This window comes from Loxodonta africana, chromosome 3, assembly GCF_030014295.1.
Source record: "Loxodonta africana isolate mLoxAfr1 chromosome 3, mLoxAfr1.hap2, whole genome shotgun sequence".
Taxonomy (NCBI): domain Eukaryota; kingdom Metazoa; phylum Chordata; class Mammalia; order Proboscidea; family Elephantidae; genus Loxodonta; species Loxodonta africana.
This window is the reverse complement of record NC_087344.1, coordinates 120,269,304-120,281,950: the sequence shown is the minus strand read 5'-3', so window position 1 is coordinate 120,281,950 and position 12,647 is coordinate 120,269,304. Positions and strand designations below refer to the sequence as shown.

General features: G+C 42.7%; 1 protein-coding gene and 1 pseudogene across 1 annotated transcript in view; both read right to left on the bottom strand.

Annotated features, from left to right (window-relative positions):
* The window catches only part of AK5 (adenylate kinase 5), a 318,482-nt gene that overhangs the window by 94,685 nt on the left and 211,150 nt on the right, over nt 1-12,647 (bottom strand). The window lies entirely within an intron of this gene.
* Nucleotides 1,788-7,295, bottom strand: LOC135230853 (Golgi-specific brefeldin A-resistance guanine nucleotide exchange factor 1-like; annotated as a pseudogene).

Below are 12,647 nucleotides of genomic sequence, written 5' to 3'. Positions count from 1 at the left end.
ATTGCTGCTATTCTTGCTTTTTAACTATACATTATGATTACTTTATCTTCATTATTACCAATTTCATTGGTTGCGGGTTGTTTAGTCAATTCTACCCTGCATGGTGATGCTTCTTTGTATGACAGTCTTCGGGGCTGCATTTTAAGAGCTGCAAGTTCTATGGTTCACAGATGAGCCATCCATACCACTCAGTTACAAAAGGTATGTCTCTAACCACCCTAGGTGGGTGGTGCAATAAAGGTCAGTACTATTTCAGTCAGCTTTTCCAGGGAAAAGTGGGAACAGATGAGGTAAGTGGTTAGCAAGTCGAACCCACCAACCACTCTGTGGGAGAAAGATGTGGCAGTCTACTTCTGTCAAGATTACAGTCTTGGAAACCCTATCTCGAAGTTCTACTCTGTCCTATAGGGTTACTATGAGTTGAAATTGACTTGACAGCAACAGGGGTATATTGACCTTACAAAGACACCTAAGCAAAATTTCTGGCCCTGTGCCTCAAATGTATTTTGCCTTCTCTTTTCTTGCATACAGTAGGTGTTCAAGCATTGCTGACAAAGGAAAGTGTCATTTATTGAGCTCCTTCCAGGTACTACAACAGATGCTTTCACAGATGTCTTGTTATTCTTTACTAACACCACGAGGTAGGCATTGTTATTCTCCATTTTATAAGTGAGAAAACTAAGACTCTGAATACTTTATACCTTTACCTGCCTTAAGGAGTGGGAAAAAGCATATTGGTGGTTTTTTAAAAAAAAATGATGTTTGTGGTTTTCTGTATTATTGTATCAAATAGCCATGGCAGATTGTTATGGATTGAATTGTGTCCCCAAAAATATGTGTCAACTTGGCTAGGCCATGATTCCCAGTACTGTGTGATTGTCCACCATTTTGTCATCTGATGTGATTTTCCTACGTGTTGTAAATCCTACTTCTACGATGTTAATGAGGCAGGATTAGAGGCAGTTATGTTAATGAGGCAGGACTCAATCTATAAGATTAAGTTGTATCTTAACCCAATCTCTTTTGAGATATAAAAGAAAGCCATGGGGACCTAATACCACCAAGAAACAAGAGCCAGGGGAGTAGCATGTCTTTTGGACCCAGGGTCCCTGTGCTGAGAAGCTCCTAGTCCAGGGGAAGATTGGTGACACAGACCTTCCTCCAGAGCCAACGGAGAAATAAAGCCTTTGCCTGGAGCTGGCACCCTGAATTTGGACTTCTAGTCTACTAGACTGTGAAAGAATAAACTTCTATTTGTTAAAGCCATCTACTTGTGGTTCTTCTGCTATAGTAGCACTAGATGATTAAGACATAGATCAATGGCAAAATTGACCTCAAATTTTCACTCATCCCTGTATTCATGCCCTTTGCAATATGACTTTGCAGATCCTCTCATTGACATGTGGAGCTTTTCCCCCATCTTTTGAATGTGTGCCAGCCTACTGTCTTGGTTCAGCTAACAGAATGGTGTGCCAATTCCTAGGCTCTGCTCTGAGACTCCTGTGTGCTTCCATTTTCTATTTTCTCCCTTGGCCCCCGTCATTGCTATGAGGAGAAGCCTGGTTAGTCTGATTGTGGATGAGAGACCATGTGGAGCAGAGTTCAGGTCATCCCAGCTGAGGCCATCCTAGACTAGCTAGACACTGGCTGACCAAGCAGCTGACTGCATGTATCAGTATCAGTCAGAGTTCTATTAGATAAACAAAACCAGTGTGTGTGTGTATAATATTTTTGATAAGGAATGGGCTTATGTTATTTGGAGAGCTGGTTAGGTCTTGATTTCTGCCTTAGTTGACCTTGGAGGTGGGCATGGGGTCAGGTGTGGCCAGGAGGGGCACTGCCAAGATGGCTTTGATGAGTGCAGGGTTGAGGATGATAGGCAGAGTCATGGGTGGCACACCCACCTGCAGTGGGGAAGCCAAGAGCTGCAGGATCAGGGGGCTCAGTCAGGGGTAGAGGTCCATCTGGGGTAGGGCTCAGCTTGCTGGGGCTAGAGGCCACTGGTGATCCGGGGAAGTTGCTATTAGTGGCCTGGGAGCCCTCAGGCTTCTCAAAGTCACAGGATCCCAGCTAAGAGAGGCCATCTCTCGGGGAGGTGGATGGCCAGGTGTCTTGGTGTCACCAGCAGCAGAAGTCAGGTGGTCTGAGGCCAGAGGTTTCTGGGTGAAGCTCCACAGGTATGGATCCTGGATGACAGTCTGCTTGAAGAGCTCATCTCATAGGTGGGGCAGGAAACAGTCAAAGAGCTCCCATGTAATCTCCTGGAGAGCTAAGGGGCCACCTCCTCATGCATCTGCACTGTGGAAAATCTCTGCTGTGTCCATCACCAGGAGAATGCTCTTCAGAGACTCAGGGCTGGCCTCTGACAGCAAGTCACTGGAGCCCGTATCCACGTACTTGTCCATGAAGTCCAGGATGGTAAGTCAGAGGGCTGCAAAGGTAAAGAGTGACAGCAGTGGAGACAGGTGTCGCAGGAAGACCTTAGAGAGCAGTGGGGAAGCCATCATCCAGATTTCCTCCATCCCACCTACGTCAACAGGGCTAATGTTCTACTAGAGCTTGGTCAGTAAAGGAAACAGCATCTTGTTCAAACGGGACTCCCATTCCTGGGCATCCAGCTTTTGCAAATCATGTACCAGTAGTGCTGTGTACGGCACGAGTAGGCTGGAAACTCTTGGGCAGGAGCTGACGTTGCAATCCACAGCAGAATTTCTTCTTCCTCAGGAAAACTTCAGCTTTGCTCTTAAATCCTTTTAACTGATTGGATGAGGCCTACCCAGATTATCAAGGATAATCTCCTTTACTCAATTGATTTTTGACGTTAATCACATCTACAAAATGCCTTCATAACAATATCTAGATTAGTGTTTTATTGACTACTTGGAGCCCTGGTGGCACAGTGGCTAAGCACTCGGTTGCTAACCAAAAGGTTGGTGGTTCAAGTCCACTAGCCACTCTGCGGGAGAAAAGACCTGGTGATCTGCTCCAGTAAAGATTACACCAAAGGAAACCCTATGGGGCAGTTGTACTCTCTCCACTCAATGGTATACAACAACATAGTCTAGCCAACAGGTCCCTAGGTGACACAAATGTTTGAGTTCAATTACTAACCTAAAAAAGTGTGGTGGTTTGAACCCATGCAGAAGATGGCCCTTCAGTTAAGATCACTGTCAAGAAGATCCAATGGGGCACAGTTATACTCTGTAGTAGTCAACTCGACAGCAACTTTTCAAAATAGCCTAGCTAAGGTGACATATAAAACTAACCATCATACTGTGGATGTGTGAGTGGACCCAGCAGAGCCTAGGCCAGATAAGCAGAACTGCCCAGCCAACCCCAGTCTCATGAGAAATAATAAATGGATGTTGTTTTAAGCTGCTAAACTCTAGGCAGCTATACAGTAATAATTTACTGATACACAGCACTTCTTATTTGAAACAATATTTGAAAACACTTTAGCCCAAGGACTTTTGACCTTACTATTTGGCTCTCTGCTCTAATTTTCCCAAGACAACACTGAAGACAGCTAACAAGGCTGGTTTCTAGAGTGACCCAGCTGCGTGTTCCTGGAAATACGAAAGCCAGCCTTTGTATCTTTTTGTTTTAAAGTCTTAGTACAGAGCTCCAGAGGAGATAACAGAGAAACATTTTATTGTCTTTTGAAAAACATTTGACAAAGAGTATTTGGGGAATAGTAAAAGGCTTGACGACACCGTATTGGAAAAGTACATGTTCAACCCACTACCAAAAAACAAACAGGTACATGAACCAAGGAAACTGGCCTTCTCTTTTCTATTTTCTTAAAGTCCTTCATACATAACGTTGCACACGGAAAAAAAAAAACACCCCAAAGCATTGCAAGTGGAAAAGAAACAACACCCCAAAGGGGAAAGAAAAGAGGCTCAAGTAAGACAAGCTGACAGGAGCTAACCATTAAAGGCAAGACTTCAAAATGGAGGTTGAAATCCTGCTGCTGAGAGAAGATGGTCCTTTCCTCATGGCCGGATGCTGGGTGGTGGGGGGCCTGGGGCTGAGGCCACATACAGTTCTTCCAGTGTTCACTGGGCAGATGCTCTTGGTCAAAGGGCTGAGTGGGAGCTGGAATCATGTGTGCACTCCACTTACTTACCTGTTCGTCCCCATGGATGTGCCTGTCTAGAGGGGGTCTTTTTCTAATTTGTACAAAGATGCCATATGAGGCAAGTGATGGCTGCCTTGAGGTGAGGTTTTATAAATTTTTCCCGGTTAAATATTCAGAATAGGAAAAAAAGAAAATATAGAGAAAAAGCAAATGAGAGTTTTACAGCTTTTGCAAATGTCGCTTCCACGGTACAGTCAGATGCTGCAGTCCCATCCCCCCTACCCCAAGCTACTCCAACTAAACATGTATTTTACTTATAAGCCGAGTGCTTGCTCTGCCGACATGGTCTCAGGTTGGTCCTCCAGCCCTGCTTCGACACAACCCAGCACCTAAGCCCTTCCTATGTAATCATCCTGGAGATGCCACTGCTGCTCTCCTTTCCTGATTTAAAATCCAGAACCACCATTCCTGCGTTACATACATGACACTGTTGTGAGGATCAGGAGAGGTATGAAGAGGAGGTGGATGGCTAATGCAGCGTGGGCTTACTGTTAGTGAAACTGCTCTACCCTGGGAGAGGCGCAGAAGTGGTCTTAGACCTGCCTTGTGTGCTCAGAATGGTCTCCTTCCCCTGAAGTTTCAAGATGTGAAAGATTAAAGGGCAATGGGAATGTTCCAGAGGGTGAAATTAATCCTTTTCATCAATGACTCTTCATGTCTTCTCCACATAGGCACTAAAATTAGAGAAAAGCCCCGAGGAGGAGTGAATTTGGAGGAGATTATGCTGTGGATTTGATACGAGTATTCATTTCAGAAAACACAAATATTGCATGGAATTGCCATAAGTGAAGTTGGTGGTGTATACAATAATTATTTTATGCTGAAAAAAATTTTTATATTAGCTTCACAAAAGGACATTTATAAACCATCAGCCGTGGACCTCCTAATGTTTTCCCTGTTCTTATTTTACCCATTACCGAGCACCAGGCCCTGCATACAACAGAGTCTACAAGAGAAGAGAGGGATTCTCACTGCGATGCTCCTTAGACTCAGTGACCTTGTGAACGAGGCATCAAGGGACTCCATTTTCAAGGAAGGAAACTGAGGCTCAGGAAGACAACACAACCATCCAAGTCACGCAGTGGCACGGGGGATCAGACTCCAAAGACTCAGTGCGTTTCCCTACTCCACGAAGGAGTAAAGGAGGAAACTCGATGTTATTTTCTATGCAGCAGTATGCTAGCACACACTCTGGGAGAGTTACTGTTGTTACATGTCCACACCTAAGTCAATCTGGTCCCACAGAAACCACTGCACTTTCTTTAAGTTGTATTGCCTTATATTTGTACAGTGTTTTACACAGTGGGGAGTCCCTGGGTAATGAAAAAATTGAGCACTCAGCTACTAACTGAAGGGTTGGTGGTTCCGATCCACTCAGAAGTGCCTTGGAAGAAGGCCTGGTGATCTCCTTCTGAAACATCATAGCCATTGAAAACCCTCTGGAGTGCAGTTCTACTCTGAAACACATATGTTAGCCACAAGTTGAAACTGACTTGACAGCAAAAAAAATTTTTTTGTTAACACTCACTCACTCACTGCCGTCGAGTCGATTACTGACTCATAGCGACCATATAGGACAGAGTAGAACTGCCCGATAGAGTTTCCAAGGAGTGCCTGGTGGATTCGAACTGACAACCTTTTGGTTAGCAGTGGAGACTATTTTCATTTCTGCTATCTGCAGTGCAGTGTGGTATGTTAGAAAAACCACTGGATCCCTAAAAACCTGGGTTTGAGTTCAAAGTCTGCTGTGTTCTCTTGGTAACATCAGCGAGTCCTTCTGAATCTTATTCATTCAACACTGAGGCTTTATCAGGCCCCATGCCTGGGCTGGGGATACAACAGTGGAGAAACAGACATGTCTTTGTCCCCACAGAGCCCGGTGTCTATCAGGGAGAGTGGCATTAATTAGATAATCATATAAGTAAATGTATATTTACTATGGGTATATATAAAGTATGGGGGTCTGGGAAAATAAAAACAGGAACCTGACTAGATGGGGTGGAGATGTGGGCTGAGTCAAAATTTAAAGGACAAATGGGCTCTAAATTGGTAAAGTGGGGAAGAAAAGGAGAGACTGAGGGAGAAAGGCAAGAATGCCCCAGGAAGAGAACTCAAGTGATGTGAAGGCTCAGAAGGAGGAGCAACATGCACCTGAGAGGAGCTGAACAAAGGCCAGCAAGTAGGGGCGGACTATCCAATAGGCAAGGTAAGCATGGTGCTTACCTTGCTTACCAGATTTTCTGTAGTGAACAATTTCACATTTTTTCACCACATCAAAGATTCTGCTTGTAGGTATGGCTGGGATCTGTCTCTCTCCCAACCCTATAGTACCAGCACCTTCCTACAGAATCAAAGCTCTTTTCAAATTTATAATTCCTAATGGGAGGGTGATCCAGTAAGCAAAGTAAGTACAGGTTTACTTGTGCTTACTTACTAATCTGTAGTGAACAATTTCACATCAAGGATATGGTGAAACCCATGTGAAATGTTCACTACAAATGATCTGGTAAGCAAGGTGTCTTTGGCTGGGCTCTCTAGAGAAGCAAAACAAAGCGTATAAATATATATAGAGAGAGAGATTTATATCAAGGAAACAGCTCACACAATTGTAGAGGCTGGAACGTCCCAAGTCCAGGGATCAGGATAGAGGCTTCTCCTGATTCACGCAGCTGTAGGGGCTGGTGAACCCAAGATCGGTAGGTTAGAGAGCAGGGCTGTTGCTCACAGGCTGTGAAGATTGACAAATCCCAAGATTGACAGAGGTCAGATGAACAGGCAGCAGCGCAGGATCCAGAGCAGGCAAAATCCGGAACGTCCACTTATATACAGATGCAGGCCACATGTGCGAGGAAGCTCCCTTTCAACTGACTGGCTACTCACAGCAGATTCTATCCAGGGCGTGATCACATATAAACACTGAGAATCATGGCCCAGCTAAGTTGACACACAACCTTAACCATCACACAAGGGAAGCACTACTTACCTTGCCTACTGGATACTTCTCCTGGCCAGCGAGGTTGGGGCTCAGAGGGCCAGAGGGTGGGGTATGCTGAGGCTCTGTGCAGAGCCTTGGGGTCTTGGTGAGGAGCTCGGATTTTATCCCAGGAGCCACATGAAGAAAGACATTGGAGGGTCGTAAGCTGGGAAGTGACATGATCAGGTCTGTGTTTTTATAAAGGTTATTCTAGATTCTGTATGCCTCATGGCTTGGTGGCTGCCTTCTTTTTAAAGTGGAGAGAGAATAAATCAGTCTGAGAAGACACACAACTAGAATGCTCCTTAGATGTGAGGACGGGAAAACTTTAGCTTACATATTTTTGGACTGATGGTCAGGAAAGACCAATTGCTAGAAAAAGACATTACATTCGGTAAATGAGGAAAACTCTCAATGAGATGGACTGACATAATAGCCACAACAACGGCCTCAGACTCCCCAAGACCGTGACGGTGGCACAGGGCTGGGCAACATTTCCTTTGGCTATACACGGGGTTGCTATGAGTTGGAGCCAGCACAAAGGCGACTAACAACAACCAAGTGGAGAGAACAATGCCAGATGGTGGTTGCTAAGAGGAAACGAGATGATTGAAAATACTTTGTAAACAGTAAATCACTGTACGAATGTAAGGTATTATTATATCCTTTGTTTCTTAGTATGTCAAGGCAGGAACTCATGTCTTCAGAAAAGTCAGATTTCTCCTTCAAGGCTATAAAATAAGTTTGGGGGCAAATAAAGACCTAGAATCCACCCACTATTCCTGCGTGCCTGCTCTTTGGATGCAGACTCTACTTCGCCACCTTTAAACTAGAAATCTTCCCAAGCGGCCTTTGGTGGAAGCTGAATATATGTTTCCACAGAGCACCGCGAGGTTCATGTGTCCCCAGCTACAAATGACAATAAACTTAGCACTCTGCCTGGCAGCGAGGAGGCAAACAGTCCAGCTGGTTGAAATGCAAAGCAAAGAAATACAAAGTCTCATGAGAGACTTGGGAGATAATAACTCATTGAATGTATTATTTTCTTTCTTTTTAAAAAAAGAATCTTACGCTCAAGAGCAGCTATAGTACATTCGTTTCTTCATATTTTTTTCTTCCCAGTTAATTGAGCAGTTGCCACGGCAACTCAAGAACTGAGCATAGGCAGTCCCTGGGTTACGAACAAGATCCATTACTAAATCTGCATTTAAGTCAAATTTGTAGGTAAGTCAGAACAGGTACATGTGGTTCTTATTTAGCGTCAGTTAGTCAAAAGTTTGTCTTAGTGTATAGTACATATTTTACCTTCCTATATAAAGGAGCCCAGGTGGCAGAGTGGTTAAGAGCTTAGGCTGCTAACCAAAAGGCCGGCAGTTCGAATCCACCAGCCCCTCCTTGGAAACCCTATAGGGTCACTCTGAATCGAAATTTACTCAACGCACACAACAACAACATGCATATAAAACACTTAAGAAACGCTTCCAAACTGCGTAATGTTTTCATGAGCGTCACAAAGTAGTACGTATGTTTGTTATTACAAATCATTGTACTTAACTCAAAATTTTAATATAATAGGCTTTATGGCAGTCCGTTCTTAGATACGAGTTGTTCGTAAGGCAGACGTTTGTAACTCGGGGACTGTCTGTACTCACTGCCTTCAATGAATTGCAGATACATATTTTTCATATGCTGAAAGATGCAGTGAGTTTTTGAAAAAGGTTGTCTTGACCTATTGCTTTTTTTCCTTGCCAGATATCAGCATTCTCTCTTCACAGGGCCCTGAAGTGGCAGCACTTTACTTTCATGAGTGAGGAAAATACATCCTGGGGAGTGAGGGTTTGGAATTTTCATCAAGATTCAGACATGTCAACCAGTCAACAACATTCAAATAACACAGTGTGCAGAGCAGGAGAGCAGGCACAGTGAGGCAGGGACGCAAACAGGAGCAGCAGCCCCATCCTTCCACAAAACCAGCACCTCCCTTCCTGGCAGAGAGCTCCCAGAGTCAGTCGTCAGAATTTAATCCTAGAATGAGAGGAGTGTAGGACCCACCGCAGACCCACTCTCCCGTGTTTTCCTAAATGCTCTTCTCTCATCTTGCCTTTGCCCTCATTGTCTCTCATGCCTGAATTATTGAAATATACTCCTAAATGGCCTCCCTGAAATCAGTCCATTCTCCACCTGGATGGCAACATTATATTTCCAAAATGCAGTTGAGATTGAGTCTCACTGCTCAAAGGCTTCCAGGTACTTGCCACTACTGCAGCGTGCAAAGCCTGCCTCTGGCAGCCTACTCCAGGCTCATCCCTGTCACCATCTGCACCATACTCCCTCCTGGCTGTCTCTTTATGTAAGCTGTCATTTCCAACCTCCATATTCTGCCTGTTACCTTTATCTAGAATGACCTACCCAGCTATCTACCCAACTCTTATTAAAACACCTATTTTAGGAATGAACTTACCCCCCTTCTCTTCCCCCCCTTTGAAATTAATCTTCCCCTCCAATGTGCCTATAGAGCTTAATGTGCACCATACAGCATCTCTGTGATGGTGCATATCACATCATATTTGGTCCTATATTAGAGTTAGTTGTGCATCTTGTACAATTAATCCTTTAAAGAAGCAGAGTAAGTGGCTCCCTCATTTTCCCACAACACTTTTATAACTTCTGAACATAATGGACACCTACTGGACTATCTACTCAGCACCCATCCCACAGATGATAGGATGAGGAGTATACTAAGCTTGGACAATTAGTATCATTCTCCAGGAATTTAGAAAAGGACTGAGAGAGATTGGCCTCTCTGCTGCTGGACCAGTTGGTAGACACTTTTACCACCATGTGAATAGAAGCAGCAGAAGAAAATAGACCTGCAAAGAGAGAAAAATGAGGCCGTGCATGGAGGAGAGCAAACATACATAGAGAAATTCTTGATGGCAGTTCAGCACCTACTTCCACCTTATTCCCAAGGCTCAGATGTGTTCTTCCTTGGATTTGTGAGAGCTCCCCAAAGCTTTATAATAAATTCCGTTTCTGCTGAAGCTAGCTTGAAACAGTTTTTGTGACTTGCAACCAAAAGGATCTTAACTAAGACACTCAGAGAGGGTTTGTTTTTTGTTTTTTAAAACATGTTTCTCTCTTTCAGTCTTTGAAAGCAAGGACTAAGTGAGTCTACATTTTGCAACCCCAGAATCTGGCATAGTGCCAGGCATTAAGTAGATGTGCAATATGTGGTTGTTGGGAAAAAAAAAAAAGATTTAATGGAAGAAAATGAGAAATTTGGTTTCCCTACATATTGACATTTTCTTGAACCAAATGAGATGATATGCATAAGCCAAAAAGCATTAAATCAGTGTGAGCCAAACTTACTATGATCAGACTGAATGTGCTATTTGACCCCTCACTATCTCCCCAGGTGAGAAGGAGGGGATGTTTTGAGGACTTCTCAATTGTTCAGAAGTCAGGCAGAGAGGACGGTGCTAGTTATGGACCCCTCTCAAACATCAGAAGGGAAAAAGAAGGTCTCTCAGCAGTAACATTTCCCTTCCTATTTTCTTCTCCTATCAAGGAGCCCTGGTGGCACACCCGTAAGCACTTGGCTGCTAGTCAAAAGGTTGATGGTTCGAACCCCTCAGTGGCTCCACAGGAGAAAGAACTGGTGATCTGCTCCGTAAAGATTACAGTCAAGAAAACCCTATAAGGCAGCTCTACTCTGAAACGTAGGATTGCTATCAGTCAGAATCGACTTGATGGCACCCAACAACAACATTCTCTCCTACAATTTATTTAAAACGCTTCATTAATTCACACCCAACTAATCCAGGCTTAGCTAAATTAGTTAGATCCTATTAGTTGTCAGATCTTAATAATCCCATTAGGATCTGGACTCTTTGCACAACATTTTTAAAAAAAAAAAGGATCTAATGCTAAATTGAAAACAAGGCATAATTAAATTGCTCAAAAGAATAAATTTTAAGGTATCCTTAAACCAAGTTCTAGGATATCCAGAATTGATACATATTATTTGTCTTCATTAAAGCAAGGTTAAAATTATCAGAAATTATCTTCATAGTCCACCTCAAAACATTTGCAACAAACACAGTTTTATTACTTTAAAGCTTAGAGAATAATGCCACTGTGTTTTTTGAACGATGTTGAAACAGACTAACCAAACCTACAAAATGCCCAGATTGCTGTTTTTTCTACTTTTTTGTAGCTATTCAGAAATGATGACGAAACAGCATATTTATTAATATTGAAAAAGACTGGCAATATACTGTGTGAATAAGACAGGTAAATAGTAATTATACTGTGATATCACTTTTATAAAAATATATATATATATATAAATTTATAATAAAGTTAAAATGTTATCATGTTAAATAGCTTAAATTTGGGTGCATGGATATAGATGCTTTTCTTTTTAAACATCTGTATTTTATAATGTCTGTAAAATAAATATTCATTGCTCAGGCGAAATGAGTTTTTTTTTTTTTAATAGAAAATTCAAGACTCACATATAATTCATCCATCCATCCACTCACGTACCCACACACCCACGCACCCACACACCGACCCACCCACCCATCCACCCACTCATCTACCCATCCATGCATGCATCTATCCAGTCACTCAACAAGTATTTGTTAAGCACTAGGTGTAGTTAGCCTAGATCAAGGGAGTGAAAGGTTCCCCAGGTTAATCTCCTTGCTGTGTGGAAGCTGATATGCTAAAGTGCATGAGGTAGATAATAGGTCATCTGCTCACATGTCTACAAAATTTGGATAGGATAAGAACTTGGGGACTTTGGAAATAGGGAATATTCTTAGAGAGCAGGAAGTCAGAAATGCTTTCCTAAAGACTACTGATTGTCTTCCTACAAAGAAAAGTTTCTGTTTCTCAAATAATATTCCTAGAACATTTTGATCGCTCCTCTGAATCATTTTAAACCAAATTGAAATGTAGGTGGGCATCCTCGGGACTGGCAAATTAACTTCCAAAAGACAGTGGAAATTATGTTTCTTTCATTTTTACTGGGGCCCATATACGAGTAAATAAATACATTTCTAATCTCAATCTGGGCTTGATAATAAATCACTGTTTAAAGGAGGAAGAAGAGGTATATTTCCTGTGACAGTTACAGTTTTTTTTTAAATTCTCTTCATTTGATTCCTCTTGGCAATGACATAATTTGCTATCTATATCTTTGTTTATTTTGTGCCTATGGTGATCCATTCTGCAACGCCTGAATCACTTCATCAGTATCCATTGGACACAGTCCCTGTATTTGATAATATCCTCTGTTTCTACCTGATGTCTCCTGTATGAGTGAAATTTGTATTCTTGGGAAAGTTCTAGAACTGTGTCTTATCTCTGAGATAGTAGATGTACCCTTGAGCCTAAGTAATCACTCTGCTCATTGTAAAGCCATAAGATCCAAAGCCTTCTCAGGTTTCTCTGAATGTCAGTGTTTCCCATTTGTACTTACATAAGTTACCATCTTTTATCTGGTATTATACCCGTAATGGGTTT